Source organism: Amborella trichopoda, chromosome 11, assembly GCF_054954075.1.
Source record: "Amborella trichopoda isolate Santa Cruz 75 chromosome 11, AtrichopodaSantaCruz75HAP2 v2.0, whole genome shotgun sequence".
Taxonomy (NCBI): domain Eukaryota; kingdom Viridiplantae; phylum Streptophyta; class Magnoliopsida; order Amborellales; family Amborellaceae; genus Amborella; species Amborella trichopoda.
The window spans coordinates 41,855,362-41,872,782 of record NC_142346.1 but is presented as its reverse complement, the minus strand read 5'-3'; the positions used below and the strand labels follow the sequence as shown (position 1 = coordinate 41,872,782).

Genomic DNA, 17,421 nt, shown 5'->3' with positions numbered 1-17,421 from the left:
TTATCAAAAAATTATTTTTAATATTTTTTATAAATGCGTTTCAATGAGAAGATAGCAAGCACCCAATTTCAAATTCATACAATTTGTCTTAAAAAAATTAAAAATAAAATACTTTTGTCTAAAAACATTAAAAATAGAATACTTTAACACGTGAGATCTAAGATCAAATGGTGAGCGGCTCTCTTGAATGGTAGGGGGAGGATAGAACTTCAGGGGAAGCACAGAACCTTTCCCTTTTAAAATATCGTCTGGGAGGAAAGAGAACAAATGGACTTGAGAGAGAAGAGGAGCAAACGGCTTAGAGAGAGAAAATGGAGAGTTGAAAAGCACCATCAAGAAGTCACAAGGCCAGAGCAGATAGAGAGATCAATCAAACTCAAGGAGACCGCAAAGAAGACTAGAAAGAGAGAACTGAGAGATTCAGGTATTTCTTTTTCTTTTCTTTTGACCTTTTTAGATGCAAGAATAGTGATGAAAATAGGGAATCTTTCTCTTTGTGCCTGTGCGCTCAATATATATGCAAATCCTTACCCTGTTTCACGTACCTCCAAAGCCCTAATTTCAAATGGTTTGATTGCTCTAAATATATGCAAACCCTAACCTTGTTCCATGGGCCTCCAAAGCCCTAATTTCAATAGTTTGATCGTTCAAGTTGAGATTTTCTATGGATTTGATAGAAGCAGAAAGTGCACATTTTAGGCAGAGAAGCTTCCAATTACTTGATTGTTCAATTTAGGATTTGTTATCCATTTCACAGATGATACAATAGTTATTGAACTTTCGGAAATTTTAGCTAACACCCGTAATTGGATAGATATAAACACTAAAAAATGCTATACTGCTTTATTTTTTTTAATTTCCTGGTTCATATATTTTCTAGGAACCCCTGCAAAAATTTAAAGAAATTCCAAAAGATTCAGGTTACCACGTGAGATACCTTTTATTTGAGCACTTCTATTGCACCCAGCATCAAGACCAAATTAGGAACTGTAATATTTTATTGCCTAATTTGTTTAATTACTGCTGTGATTTTTTGGAGCATTTGTTAAAATCTTTGTTGGTTCAGTTTGTAGGCTTAGGGTTTCTGTTTGTTGATGGGGACTTCCAAATAACTGGAAATTGTGGGTTCTACAGTATTCTAGTCAATAGCACATTTCCTACCACCCAATTTAAAAACTGATGGTATGAATAATTGTGACCTCCTTGTATTAAAAGCAAATGGTATTTTTGCATATTTTTCTTATTTTCAACATAGGAGGATACTGGGGGTTTCTGTATAGCACTTCCTTATCAAACAAGGAAATGCTACATGTCTAATAGATAGTTTTAGAAGCTATCGCTTCCAAAAATTAAACGCGCCATGAGAGAGCATGGTCGATCAAAACCAAGTTTCAAACTCCATCTAAAATGTCATATCCCAATCCCTCATACAGAGTCAGCTCTTTCCCTTTCTCAGCAATGTCGTTTCTAAGTACCCACTTAAAGAACCACTCTCTGTAACACTATACAATTAGATGATTTATCGGGTCGCAGTCTTTTTTTTTGGGGACAAAATCATAATTTTTATTGATTATAGTAAAAATCATTACAATTACCAAGGCAGAGAATCACTAACTACCCTCTGGGAGCCATTCACTCCCTGTTTTGTTAAGAAATCAGCTACATGATTGCCCTACCTATAAAAATGATAGAAATCAACCCACAAGCAAGATAATAAACCCGTGATGTCCATCCTAAGTGATCCGAGTGACCAAGGAAGCCTAACCTCTTGCACCAATTTATCACATTGAGAGAATCCCCTTCCACAACGCACCACACTCCTGAAAATCTCTTTTTTAACACCTTTAAACCATACAGCAGAGCAGACAATTCAGCCTTATTGGCTGTAGTATTACCACCGAAGTAGCAACAAAGAACACCAGTCATTTCTATATGTGACAAAATTAGGATATGTATACTATCCTCCCACGGGAGCATACTGTGCATCTACTTCCTTTCATAAAAAGCCTATTTAGGAAATTATTTTAGTCTGAAAATTGGAAAACCACATAAGAATCACTAGATGGGTATTTTCAAAAGAAAAAATTTGAATTTTGAGTTTTGCAACACTTAGATCTAGCCCTTCAAAAATTGGGCGGTCTCTATTCAATCTTGAGGCGTTACCTTTTCTCTAATGCATAGAAAGTTTGTTTCTAGAATCCAAATTTTTTTTTTTTATTGAGATTAGTTTATATGCTATTGTGATTACATCCCAAAATTTGAAATCTAATTAATATTCATAACATGTATTATATACCCAAAGGAGCAAATAGATAGTATACTCCCGCATGCATAAGTAAGAAATATTTTAGCATTATTATAAATTTTACGTTAATTACTGTTTGGGATGTATGGCAAAGTTTATCACCCTTTCCCTCCCTCTCTCTCTCTCTCTCTCTCTCTCTCTCTCTCTCTCTCTCTCTCTCTCTCTCTCTCTCTCGCTGTGAGACAAGGCCATCCTTTGCTTCACTCGTCAAGGATTTGCCTCTTATAGCGTACTCTCTACCTCTTCTGTGCATCAGCTGGTTACCGCTGCTCTCCCTATCTCAACTTAACGGGTACTTCTTTCATTACTATTGGGGCATCTCTCTCTCTCTCTCTCTCTCTCTCTCTCCCTCTCTCTCTATTGGTGGTTTTTAAGAGGTTTTTAGGTCTGTTTTGGTGGATTTGAGAGTGTTTCTTCATTAGATATTGTGTTGTTCAGTTCCTTCAAGAATTTGATGTTTCTTCATCTAATTGTATGATTTGGGTGTTGTTTAATGAGAATTTGGCCTTGTGGATTGTGTGGATTGCATTTGGCCTAGAGTTATTTTTGCATTCTTAGCAAGTCATCTTCCTTTACAAGAGTTTCATGAGTTTTGTTGTTTTTGTTCATGACTGATGAGCATTTATGAGGATGAGTTAGGCTTCCTTTTATTCTTCCTTTCTGGTTCACTAAGCTACACATAGTTGCATTTCTTTTGTGATTTGTGTTTACTTATATGAGATTAGTTAATTGTTTGTTGCTATGTGAAAATCATGCGATGTATATTTGATGCTAAATAACCATCATTTGAATTAGAAACCATGATTTCTGCGCATATCATGGTGAAGAAAGGGTCTGGATAATATCAGATGCTTCTGAACTATAGAATTCATACAGTGAAAGCTAAACATTAATGTCAAACACAAGAAAAGGTGTTAGTTGATGATATTATATTGGATATAGAAAGTCAAGGTTTCAAAAAACGCTAGGCAGCCTCGAGGTGGCTTCCCTGGCACCTAGGCAGGCGCCCAGAACTCGGGCGCTCTGTAGTTTTTTAAACTTCGGGGGTTTTCATATATTAATTTTTTTTTTTTTGTTTTCACTTTGGCGGTTAAAATAAACCACTTAACGTTTTTATACAACTTAGGAGGTCAAAATGACCCCCCTTGCCCTTTTGGGCGATTTAAAAAAATGAAAAAGGCCTTAAGGCGCTGGGCGCCGGCCCAGGTACATCGGCCCGTGTAGGCGGCCAGCGCGTGGGCGCCCGCCCAGCTACATCCGCCAGTGTAGGGCCGCTTGGGTTTAGGTGTGCTGATTTTTTGTCTAGGCGGGCGCCTAGGTGCCAGGCGGTCTGTTTTTTAAAACATTGAAACAAGCACCACATGAAGTATACTTGTAAATGAAAACAATATATTTCTGTACATCAATTTTGTTTAGTGAATGAATACAGGTAACATCAAGTTAAGTATTATTGTGTTAACATTTATAAGCTTCCTATTTGTTTAATTTATTTATGATAAGTTTCAACATTTGGGAATGCTACTAATATGTATGTTCAATAGGATATTATTACGTTGAGTCTGGTTTCTGATTGTATAAAGATGGCAATTGTTTTGCTTTCAATGTGGAACACTCTGACTGTGTACAGGTCATATTGTCGAATTTCTCGAGTAGCTATTATGGGGGACCCTGCAACAGACGACATCTTTGATTCATCCCTTAGTCTCGAAGATGACCATTTAAAGGAGGGTTACAATGAGGGATTTGAAGATGGCAAAATCTTAGGAAAGCAAGAAGGGAAAGATGTGGGCTTGAAGTTAGGGTTTGAAACTGGTGAAGAATTAGGGTTTTACTGGGGATGCGTTAATGTATGGAATGCTGCAACCAGAATAAATCCTGACGTGTTTTCTTCCAGGGTTTGCAAAAATATGAAACAAATGGAGGAATTGTTAGACAAGTATCCAATTTTGGAACCAGAGGATGAACATATCGATGAAATTATGGCTTCCCTAAGATTGAAATTTAGGATTATTGCATCATCATTGTCAGTCCATATAGAGTATAATGGATACCCTAAATCATCTGAAGGCAATACAATTGGATTTTGATGCCACTGGTTTCAGGTCATCATCTTGGCAATCAATATTGTTGCATCCATTTTGGTCCCATATTCTGTTTGGTGTCTTGATTTGCAGCTTGTAAAGGAATTGGTGGATTTTATAGGTGAAGTGTCATCTCCTTGTTAGTTCCTGCCTTTTACTTATGACTGTTAATTTTTATTGTCAATAGATCATACTTATTGGACAGTAGTTTACGTTTTTCCTTTAGCAGTTTCGTTTTTCCTTTAGGAATTTGATTTTGTTTGGTTATTATGTTATCTAAGTTCTAATGTTATTTTGCTTTGGTCCTTAGTAATAGAACCTTAGTTGACTTTTGGAGCCTGCTCCAGCTTTGCACACTCGTATCATGTTTTATAAAGTATATTTTTGGTTTCTAGTTGGGACTATTGTACTGGGAAGTGAGTTGATTGATCGATATCTTTAATAGGGGAAAGTCAAAGCATGCTATTGATTTTGTAGAAGAAAAGCATGCTAATGATTTACCATTGGGCCTCATCATAGGAAACTCCATCTTCTTCGTCTTCTTCTTCTTCTTCCTACTAAAGCACAAAACACATTCTCACAATGCTTATTAACTAGTATACGTATTTGTAGTTCAGTTCCATGTTGCCAGATTAGGATGTGCCGGTGCATAAGTTCGTATACAGTTGTATATTTGCATGTAGGGACTAAGAGGTTTCCATTGGGCCTCATCAATTGAGTGGTCATCTTTGGAGTAGCTAGTCTTTCTACTCTATAGGTTGTGTAGTAAGTGGAAATTTAGAATGTCACACCTCCAAAATCCAGTGTTTGGGGAATTTGTTTGATCCAAATCTCTCAAATCGTTTTGGTTCATTTGTAGGGATCATATGGCCCAAAAAAGATTGATTTGGAAGTTGAAAGACGCTCCAAATTGATCCTGCTCCTAGGTTGACCAGGGTCATTTGGCTCATGTAACACGTGCATATTTTGGTACCATGGGACTTTTCTAGCAGTGTTCTATTATTATATTTTATTGACCTCAGCTCAAATTTAATTTGGTGCCATGGGACTTTGCTAGCAGTGCTCCACTATATTTTATTGACCCCAGCTCAAATTTAATTTAATTATTCTTCATTTGCTTGTTTATGGGCTTGTCTCCAGCTTGTTTATGGCTTGACTTCACTTGTTTATGGTCTTGTTTAAGTAAAAGAGTCAATCCAAGGTAAGCCATGCCTAGTTGAAGCCTATCCCCTGTTAGTTAAGCTAAGCCCAAGCTGGATGGTTCAAGGTCAAGCCTAGCTAAAGTAGTCCTCTACCCTTCCAAACTGAGCTCAAACATGTCCAAGCTCTGTTCTGCTCGTGCAGTTAACCCACGTACATAAATAAATCTATTCACAACTGTCAATCATTGTTACTCAACAGTTTACCTGGGTTACTGTGATGGCATTTGACAATTGTCGAGCCTTCGGCACATTCTTATACCGAATAGCATGTCGGTTTTTGATATAGCTAGCATATAAGTGTTGAAGTTTTGATATATTATATATAAAAGAAATAGTAGGTGTTCTGGCCAGTTCACCAAAATTGGTGCTCCACCCACCTTGAAAACCACATTTTAGGTGAGGAAGTGCCCATAAAATTTTTCAGAGCATTTCTCTCACACCCCAAAAACATATGCATAAATAATAATAATAATAATAATAATAATAATAATAATAATAGTAATAAAAAGAAGAGTTTGAGTTTGAGCCCCTCAAAGGCCTCAAATCTACTGTGGTTTCAATATCATTTATGGGCCTTCCATTTCAGTGGATGATAGATCGAGTAGATTGCGCTTTTTGGAGCTCCAAACTAAATCAAACTTGAGATCAACTGATTCTAAGGGAATTTAAAATTGTTCTTGGTGCCCCTGCTCTTAAAATGTGGTTTTTGGGTGGAGCTCCATTTTTGGTGACCCAACCAGAGCAGGCTTTCATTTCTCTTTATGGCATTTATATAATTGGGCAGCAACTCCACCGTAGAGAAAGGAGGAGGGTTGTGTTAGGTGGGCAGCAAGGATAAAAGTTGGCCACATCGTTTCATGAATCATGAACCAATGTTATATAGCCAACCCCAAATAGTTGGAATAACGCTCAGATGATGATGATGATATAATTTGGCCACCACTAGTTAAAATAACAGTCACACAAGATCCATTAATGATGCCTTGTGCACTGTTATTGCTGGTGAAAGTAGTGGTGGGATATAAACCTTTGCTATTATTACTTGTGGTGAATTCTGAGCTACAATACCCTCCTTAATTTCAAAGTTTCAATAAGTCGGGCCTCACCCTCGATTTTTTTGGTTCCATGGGTGCCTCGAACCAATATCTATGACTTGAGGCTCTGAGAAGCATTGTAGATGTGTTCCTTAAGACCATCATACATTGTTTGAGTGAGTTTTGGTGTAACTTTGAAATTTTTGTCTGCTTATCTCAGAGAGAAGTTGAGGATAAGCTTTGGGTGATCTAGTGAGTATCAAATTTGAGAAACAGGTGTGGAAGCACATAAATAGAGATTTAAGGTTACGGTGCTTCATTTTGCATCTTTCATACGAAAGGAAACCCACACTTTTTTTCATCACCTTTGCTCAGCTAGTTGTATTTAGTATCATGTATCTTCTATTTTGATTACATACCTTACAAGGCAAGTGGTTCCCCCTGCTTACTGCATACTTTTCATTTCAAAGAGTTATCAACCCATCAGTCTGTTATTCTTATATTCCGGATTCATGAGAAATTTTGGCAAAGTTTTATGTTGGCTTCCTACATAACACAACCCACCCCTTTTACCTAAATCTAGGACAAGTTCAGAGAAATTTTAAGGTCCTCACCTCTCTTAGAGAAAATGTTAAGTAAATAGGTTGGTATAAACTTTGGTACACAAGAAAAGTTAATAATAGAAATGGTGTAAGCATAATAGTAAACAAAGATTTAGAAGATAAAGCAGTTAATGTCAAGAAAGTAAGTGATAGACTCGTATTAATTAAACTTGTATTAGAAGAAGAGATAATTAACGTAATTAGTTTTTATGCACCACAAGTAGGACTAGAAGAAACAATTTTGGGAGGGCATGGATGGACTAGAGTAAGACATACCAAATGGAGAGAGGACTTTTTAGGAGGGGACATAAATAGACATGTACAGAAGGATAATAGAAGATATGAAGGGGTACATAGGGGATATGGGAATGAGATGGTGAGGCTATTCTAGATTTTGCTATGGCCTACGACCTAGCAATAGCGAACACTTACTTAAAAAACAAGATGAACATTTAATAACTTATAAAAGTGGATCACACAAAAGCCAGAGATAGACTTCCTCCTAGTTAAGAAGATAGATCAATCATCATGTAAAAATTGTAAGGTTATCCTAGGAGAGAGTGTGATTATCGAACATAGGCTCATGGTTACGGACGTCTGCATAAAGACATGGAAGAGAAGGGTGAAATTAATAGGTGTCCAAGAACTAGGTCGTAGAATTTAAAAAATGGGATTATAGACTTATTTAGGGATAAATTAGTTAAAGAAAGAAAATAGAACTTTGAACATCAGGTCAATATTATGGGGATGAGATGGTTGACTATATTAAGAAAGTGGCAAAAGAAGCTTTAGGAGAATCTAGAGGGAAAAGAAACTCCGATAAAGAAACTTGGTTGTGGAGCATTAAAAGGCCATTAACGAAAAACAATCATGTTATAAAACTTGACAATGTAATTGAAATAATCAAAACTTAGAAAGATACAAAAAAGCTAAGAAAAATGCTAAACAAATAGTAAAGCTAAACTTATGATAATCTATATAGTAAACTGGGAACAAGAAAAGGTGAAAAAGATGTCTTCAAATTAGTAAAAAATGAGAGAGAAAAAGTATAGGGATTTAGACCGTATTAGCTGCATTAAGAGTGAGGATCAAAGGGGCCTAGTGAAGGCTGAAGAGGTCAACGAAAGGCGGAGAGTTTATTTTCAAAAATTATTAAATGATGAACACAATGGGAACATTACGGCAGAAGGAGCCATTGGCATAAATTTGGGCAAAGTTCATAGATACATTCGTAGGATTAGGATATTGGAAGTAAAAGAAGCTTTGAAAAGGAGGACAATACGAAATGCCTTCGAATTTGATAGTATTTTGATAGGGCTTTGGAAGTGCATGGGGGAGATTGGTACTGACTAGTTGACCGACCATGTTGTTCATCAAGGTGTTGAAAACAAAGAAAATGGCAAACGAATGGAAGAAAAGTATTGTGGTGCGTATATACAAGAACAAATGAGACATACGGAATTGTGCGAACTATCAAGGGATCAAACTTATGAGACACACTATGAAGCTGAGGGAGAGAGTGATTGAGCAACGACTAAGGCATGAAAAGAGTGTCTCAATAAACCAATTCATTTTTATGCCAAAGAAGTCAACAATTGATGTTATTTTCTTATTTAGGCATCTGATTGAGAAGTTTAGGGTGAAGGGAAAAGACCTCCATATGGTCTTTATTGATATAGATAAGCTTACGATTGATTATTTAGATATTTCATTTGGTGGGTGTTGGAAAAGAAAGGAGTCTTTAGACACTATATAGATTTGGTGAGAGATATGTACGAGGGAACACAAACTAGTGTACGAACAATTAGTGGAAAGACGAGTGAGTGTTCGCGACAATAGATCTACATCAGGGGTCACCATTGAGCCCATACAAGACGAGGTATCATAGTGTGTGTTGCTCGCTGATGACATTATTTTGATCGTTGGGACCCGAAACGGCATCAATACAAAGTTAGAACTTTGAAGGAGTGCTCTAGAATCTAAAGGTTTTAAAATTAGTCAGACAAAGACAGAGTAGGTGGAATGCAAGTTTAGTAATTATAGGAGTAGAGATGAGGAAGTAGTTAAGATTGATGGCCAAAAAAAAACAAAAAAGAGTGTACTTTCGACGTCTTGGGTCGCTAATTTAAGAAAATGGAGAGATTAAGGAAGATGTCGCACATAAAATTAGAGCTGGGTGGGATAAATGGAAATGTGCAACTGGAGTTTTACGTAATCGCCGAATACCAATGAAGCTGAATGGCAAGTTTTATAAGACAGCTATGAGACCACATTTACTTTATGGGGCGAAATGTTAGGAGGTTAAAAAACAACATTACCCATAGAATAAGTTAGCAGAGATGAGGATGTTGACATGGATGAGTGGCAAGACAAGAAGTTGAATACATTTGGGAGAATTTACGTGTGGTACCAATAGACGATAAGATGAGAGAAAGTAGACTTGGTGGATAGGCCATTTATGGCATAGACCTAGTAAAAGCACTTTAGGAGGTGCGAGTTAGTTTAAGTGGAAGGCTCAAAAAAGGCCAAGAGTAGGTCCAAAAAGGATATGGCTGAAAGTAGTAAGAAAAGATATGGGGACTTATGGCCTTACCGACGGTATGACTCTTAATAGAGAGCACAATGGCGGACCAAGATTCGTGTGGCCAACCCAATTAGTTGGGAATAGGCTTTGATGATGATGATTAAACCATCAACTTTTTTATCACACCCTACCGTTTACAAAGACTTTAAGACCTGTGTCTCGTGGCCAAAAGCTCACTCGAGTCTGCTCTCATTTCAAATGGCTATAGAAACTAGAGGAAATGCAATTTAATATTCTCTATCACAACATCATTTAGCAAAAACATTTTTAAGGATCGCTCTCACAAGGGCAGGTTTGCTCAAACATTTAACTACCCTACACCCTTTTCAATATTTTTAAGAATATAAGGTCAATCTGCTTTTACGCATTGATACCTATTTGCCATTTTTTATTCTTGTTTCACTTCCTTCCCCTTCCTCTTCTGCTGTTGCTTTGCTTTTTTGTTTTGACTTTTAACCAGTTCTTTCTTGTTAAAAATTAATTTTAATTCTTGACATTCATTTTGTTTATTATTTAATTTTACAAACATATGTAGTACATTGTTATAGCCGAGACCCTGATTAATTGGTAAAAGGCTAAAATGATGATGATGATTTAGTACATTGTTATCCTATAAACATTTTTTTTAGGTGGAGGGAGAAGGGCTGACAGTATCTTAATGTATATGCTTAAATATCTTAATGTATGACAGTATCATATATCCTGTAAAAAATTAGCTTTAATATCCATAAATAATACACTATTGTATGATGTATTCACTACGGGATATGCAAATTTCTTCAATTTTATGTATTATTTTTTAGTTCTTGTCTCACTTTCTTCCCCATCCTCTTCTGCTGTTGCTTTGCTTTTTTGTTTTTACTTACAAACTTTTTTTTTTTTTTGGTTAAAAATTAAGTTTCAGCTTGACATTCATTGTGTTTATTATTTAATTATATATGTAAACATATATAGTACATTGTTATCGTATAAACCTTTTTTTTTTTTTTTTGGGGGTGGGGGGGGGGGGGGAGGGGGAAGAGCTGACCGTAATGTATGTGCTTAAATATCTTAATGTATGACCGTATCATATATCTTGTAAACAATTAGGTTCATATCAGTAAATAATGCACTATTGTATGATGTATTCACTACATGGCTATGCAAATTTCTTCAGCTTTATGTATTCTTTTTAAGTAGGTTTGTGGTGTGCATTGAACCTTGGATGTTGTTCTGCAGCCTTCAGTTACCCTCACTGTCCAGCTAAGTACATGAAGCCCTTGCATATTTCCTATTTTGAAAGCATACATAGCCTGCAAGGGGAAACCTTTGCTGGAAGCAGGAAAGTAAGGTAGGTTGTATAAGAAAGGTATATTGATGCAGGAGTATGAAATACCTAAGCCATATTAAGGTAGGTTGTATAAGAAAGGTACATTGATAGGTTGTATAAGAAAGGTATATTGATGCAGGAGTATGAAATACTTAAGCCATGTTAAGGTAGGTTGTATAAGAAAGGTACATTGATGCATGAGTAGGAAATACTTATTTGGGAGCATTCAGGAAAGCCCAAAGAAAATGCATGGAAAGAAGTACTAGCTGAAACACATGGTATTATTTTCATGCTTTATGTTAGTGTAAAAAGTAGACAGCTTTATTTATACCTTCCCAAAATATATCACTATACCTGCGCATTTGGATGTACTAGTTGAAATACAAATTATTTACCTGATTTGTGTGTTGTGTATTGTCCAATTTCTACTTTCTTTAGGTATTCAAACACACCCTTAGTATTTGCCATTTTATTTTACCGCATTATGTAAGCTGAAACAATTTAAGGGTGTGTTTGAATACCTAAAGTGGAATCATCAATTGCGCTTTCTGCACTACAAGGTACTTTACAATATTTGTTTAGGGAAAGGTTTTTATACTTCCCATACTGTATAGAAAATATGTACTTCCCCCCATTCAAGTGAGCCACTTATTGTTTGATTTAGGTCCGACACCTCATAGTATTTTAGTTTTAAATTTTTCTACAAGTTATACAAATATGAAAATTTGATACGTGCGATCATCTCAATGGGCTGCACTTAAGAAAACATTAAAAGTCGATAAAAATACAATGATCAAAATACCCATGAAACTTTTAGAGGCTTTTTTATCATTTTGTTTTATTGAGAATATTTTTGATAAAATACAATGACCAAAGCAAAAATGACCTTATAAATTAGATCACATAACCACCTAACAAAATCAAATTCCTAATGGAAAAGCTTCAACTATTGTCTCACAGGCATGATCTATTGACAATAAAAACTAATAATCGTAAGTAAAAGTCAAGAATGACATTTCACGTATAATATGCACCAATTCTGATACAAGCTGCAAAGCAACCCCTCAAACAGAATATAAGACCAAAACAGATGCGACAATATTGATCACCAAGATGATGACCTGAAACCAATGGCATCAAAATCCAATGGTATTGCCTTAAGATGATTTGGGGCGCCCATCGTACTCTATATGGATTGATTGATGCAATAAATCTAAATTTCAATCTCAGGGAAGCCATAATTTCATCTGTTTCCAAAATTGGATATATTAATACATCCCCGGTAAAACCCCAATTTCAAATACATTAACACATCCCCGGTAAGACGCCAAATCTTCAACAATTTCAAACCCTAACATCAAGCTCACATCTTTTTGTCCTTCTTGCTCTCCTAAGATTTTTTTCATCTTCAAATCCATCATTGTAACCCTTTTTTAAATGGTGATCTTTGAGACTGAGGGATGAATCAAAGATGTCATCTTTTGTTGGGTCGCGCATAATTGCTCCTCAAGAATTTCAACAATATAACCTGTACGTAGTCACAATGTTCCACATTGAAAGTAAAACAATTGCCATCTTTATATAACAAGGTAGACGTGCAACTGTCTAAGGGCCGGTTTGGATGCATAATTTAAAAATTTTCTCATCAGAAAACTTAAAATCTTTTATATTGAATTGAAAAAACTTTGCAATTTTCTTTTATTGCATCCATAAACCTTTTTGCTATCCAAAAGAATGTCATCCACAAAATTTACTCAATGTAATGTGCTTGTTTTGGGTACTTCACAAAAAACTTTTTACATGATCTCTTCCATTGAACACCCACTCAGAGACATATCTCGATCCGAGGCATCATGAGAGAGACCATGAAGTGGGGGTTTCAGATTGATTGAACCTGCTAGAGAGAGAATGTGGTTTTGAATTGGGTGACATGGAGAGAGACCAATAGAAATGGGTGAAATAAGAGTTCCCCATGAAGAAACCCCCTTTGTAGATCAAAGATAACGCTTAGACCTGAATGGAAAGGAGGCACGTTAATATGTATATATAATATCTATACTACATTATTAAAATCAGAATTAAGGGGTGGATACATTCTTACTTTTAAGGGAAGAAAGATATTCCTACTTTTTCCATAGAAGTTGTAGGAGATATTCCTACTTTGGGAAGAGAGATAGCGAGGGTAGGGAAAGAGAGTACACGAGACAACGAGATTAACGAAGACGGAGATACTTGCAGTATGGTACTTTGCCCTTATATTTACTATACAAAAAAAATAGATAAAGATCTCATCCCTCCCATATTTATGGGATTATTAGCATGAGTATTAAATTCAACTTCAAAATTAAATAAATAAGGGAAGAGATAGAGGGAGATACTTACTACATCACCAAAATAATATAAGGACACCATTGCTCCCAAATTTACCATATCAACAAAAAATAAATAAATAAGGACTCCCATATTTGGGATTATACTATAGGGAAGCATTATTGAAGGGAGAGAAAAGTGGAGAGAACGAGAGAGTACATGGAGAGAGAATCAATAGAAAAAGATGGTATATATCAAGAGAGAGTACGGAGAGAGAATATATAGACAAAGATGGCAGTTTTTTGAAATCTTAATAGTTTTCAGCCGTTTTTTAAAATCTTAGTAGTTTTTTAACTGGGAACCGACATGTGAGACGATTTTTCTATATTTATAAAGATTACCATTAAATTTGATACCGATTTCTAGAAAAGTTCAGTCTCATACCCATGGGATAACCTTTCTAGATATTTGTATCAAATTTAATAGTGATCATTTGGAGTTCTACATGTGATAACTTTTTTAGATATTTGTGTCAAATTTAATGGTGATCATTTTGAGTCTTACATACGTGGGTGTGGGAGGTCTCATAAGATCATTACTTATATATATACTCTCTTGCAGGACACATTCCTACCTTTTTAAGGGAAGAGAGATAAAAAGGGTATAGAGATAGAGAATAGAGATAAAAAAGGTACAAAAAGAAAAAGAGACATTAATGAAGAGGGCGATTCTTATCTTATATTGTTCCCATATTTATCATATCAACAAAATAAATAAAAATCTCATTACTTTTATATTTATGGGATTATTAGCATGAGCATTAAATCCGACTAAAGATTTCATTACTCTTATATTTATGAGATTATTAGCATGAGCGTTAAATCCAACGTAAAAAAGTAAATAAACCATAAAGGAAGAGAGAATATAAGAGATTATTAACATGAGCGTTAAATCCAACATAAAAAAGTAAATAAACCATAAGGGAAGAGAGAGTGCGCTTAAAAGAAGAGAGAGGAAGATAGATAAAGATCTTTGCTCCCATATTTATTAAATCAAAAAAAAAAAAAGGTTAAGGATCTTATGGCTCCCATATTTATGAGATTATAATCCATTGACAAAGGGGCGTGAGGTAGGGCGAGAAACAAAACATGTTTTATTTTTAAGGAAATTCCAGGTTATACAAAACTAGTGCATATCCATATCTTATAGCAAAAGCATATTCCCTTCTCTCCCCTTCATGGTGTCTTTCTCTACATCTTTCTTTTTCTCTCCCCCTCTTCACCTTCTCCTTGGCTTCTATTTGTCCCACCTTTTATATTTTTTTATTACTTAGATATTGTGAATTACTGTAAGATTCAATGATCTATTGTTAGTTTTATGATTTGTTTCAGGTTTTTCATTTAACAAAATTGTTTCAACAGCTTCAATTTAGTTGAGGAACCCCCAACTCCAAAGGTTCACGACGGGTCGCTCTCTTTCTTTCTTTGTTTCTCTCTTTTGTTATTTTTATAGACGGGCATCCGTTCACTATTATGAACCATGGAATCGAGAGTATTATAGTGAGAGAATCACTATTAGAGCATTCTATTGTCAAAATAATCTGATTTTTATGCGATTATTTATATTTGTCTCTTGTTTCATCTCTATATGCAACACACGTAATCCCTAGAGAGAGAAAGCATAATCCCTAGAGAGAGAGCTTTTGTTCAGAGTCTCCAAACTCCACAGATAAAGAATTGGGACGGAATTTGTAATGCCATGTAAATCTAGGCGAAATTTTAGTTCACGCTAGGGAGTGTTTTTTGATAGGGTTTTTGAAGCTATATTTAGAATCATGCGAAAATATTTTCTACTTTCGTGGGAGTATATTATACTCGAAAACGGCTTCTAAATCCATGAAGAAATGAGTCCCTTATTTAAAATCGATTTTTGAGATGGATTTGTTAACCGATTTTTAAAAGCATATAATCTAAAATATAGATTGGAGATCATGATTCTGAAAAATAAATAAATTTTAAAATAATAGTTTTATAAAAAACATATTTGAACCGTTAATTGTTATTGTTTTTAGATTTGTCCGACGGTTTTATTATTTGTTAGATGGTTTCTATTTCAAATTGTAAATCCCTATAATCAAGGGATCTCATTTGGCATATATAATTATCTTCTTTTGAATCAATGAAAAAAATATCGATTCTCCTAAACTAACATGGTATCAGAGCGATTCTAAGCCTATCTTGCAAAACCTAACCCTAGCCTTTGTTTTCCTGAGCTTCGTCCATCTGCAAGTCACGTACATGCCCAATCCTCCATAGACGACAATATATGAAGCCAACAAATAAGGATACGTCTCTGCGTGTTCTCTATCTTCTTGTATCATTCTTCCACGCTGTTTTTTTGTTAAACTCTGCAACTTCTAATATTTGTTTTTCTTTCCCTTTATGAAAGAGATCAATAATTGCCTTTCCCTATTGTTTTATTCTCTGCGTACTTGTGTGTGATGGACAAACATGCCCCTCTCTCTCCCACTCTCTCTCTCTAGAAACAGCCGCCCAACATTATAGCGTCTATCTTCTTTTCAGAATGCAGAGTGCATTTGGGCTGGAGCGAAGCTTTTCCTCAAACAGATGTATTGCTTGGTGCAAGAGAAACATTATAAACTGAGTTTTGCATCTTGTGCCATTTCATAAGGAAAAACAGTTTTTTTGGGAGAATCCAATCACCTGCTTCTCCTCCATTACACAATTGCCAACAGCAAACCCCATGCAGAGAACCTTCTTAAGTTGGAATTTGACAATGGCTTTTGTCTCATTCACCTTTGCCTCCAGTCAGAGTGGGAAACTTCCTTGCCTGCTTGAGATCAAGACCCAAAAGCTTTGGGTTTTGCTTGATGACTGTTTATGATGCAAGAAAGGCGTGGTATTTTTTGGCGAGTTTCTTCATCAGCTTCTTATTCTTGTTCATCTTCTTCAACCCTTCCTCTATCTGAGATTTAGAGCAGCGTCGAGAAAAGATAAAGTAGGGTTTTATTGGAGTTTTGGAGTGCCTCTATAGAAATTTGGAGTGCCTTTGTGCCATGTCTCTTCCTCTCCTTCTCTCTCTAAATTCTCCTGCGCCTGTCTTTTGTCGTGAACGTGCCTCCATGTGAGAAGTTGAAGTCTCCAATAATAAAAGCAAGAAGGTCCTATGAGAAGGACCGGAAACACTTGTTATTCTGGTGATGTCATCGTCACATCAGAAAACATTTGATATTTCGGCTACTTGTAATCTATTGACTCAGTTCCGTCAAATTTCCCTATTCGTTGCTATTGCTATGGACAACCAAATACTTCCTCTTTCTAACGACACAACCAATGTCATCCTTGATGGGAACATTATGACCAATGGTAATACTTTTTTTTCGTTTGTTATTGATTTCACTAGCCCTTTTCATTTGACCAACAATGACAATCCTGAAAATATTATTGTCTCTCACATCCTTGACGGTGAGAATTATCCACAATGGAGTCGAGCTATGACCACTGCTTTGAGTGCCAAAAATAAGCTCTCCTTTGTGGATGGTTCTTTAATCATACCTCCTATCTATTCTTCTAATCATCTTTTATGAAAAAGATGCAATGACACGGTTTGATCTCGGATCCAAAATTTCGTCAATAAAGATATTGCTAATAGTATTTCTTATAAAATCACTGCTCAAGGCATATGGGATGACCTAAAAGATCGCTTTTATCAAAGCAATGCACCTCGTCTCTTCAAGTTACGATGGGACTTTGCACTTATTTCTCAATATTCTTCCACAATTTTAGCTTATTACATCAAACTTAAATCTCTTTGGGAAGAAATTGCTTCTTATACCCCTCTTCCACACTGTTCTTGCGGGTCTTCTAAGGCCTTGCATGACTAAGATTAATTCAATTTCTCATGGGACTCCATGAGTTTATATCATCCAATTCGAGGCCAGATCCTTTCATGGACCCTCTTCCTAATATCAATA

General features: G+C 35.7%; 1 long non-coding RNA gene across 2 annotated transcripts; it reads left to right on the top strand.

Annotated features, from left to right (window-relative positions):
* The first annotated feature begins 270 nt into the window (after nucleotides 1-270).
* On the top strand, nucleotides 271-11,516 carry LOC110006402 (uncharacterized). 2 transcript variants are annotated; one of them, XR_016044841.1, is made up of 3 exons: nucleotides 271-424; nucleotides 3,933-4,507; nucleotides 11,027-11,516. It is a non-coding gene; the product is annotated as an uncharacterized LOC110006402 (long non-coding RNA). The 2 variants fall into 2 exon arrangements; XR_016044840.1 differs by lacking the exon at nucleotides 11,027-11,516 and having other exon boundaries at nucleotides 3,933-4,593.
* The last annotated feature ends 5,905 nt before the right edge of the window (nucleotides 11,517-17,421 follow it).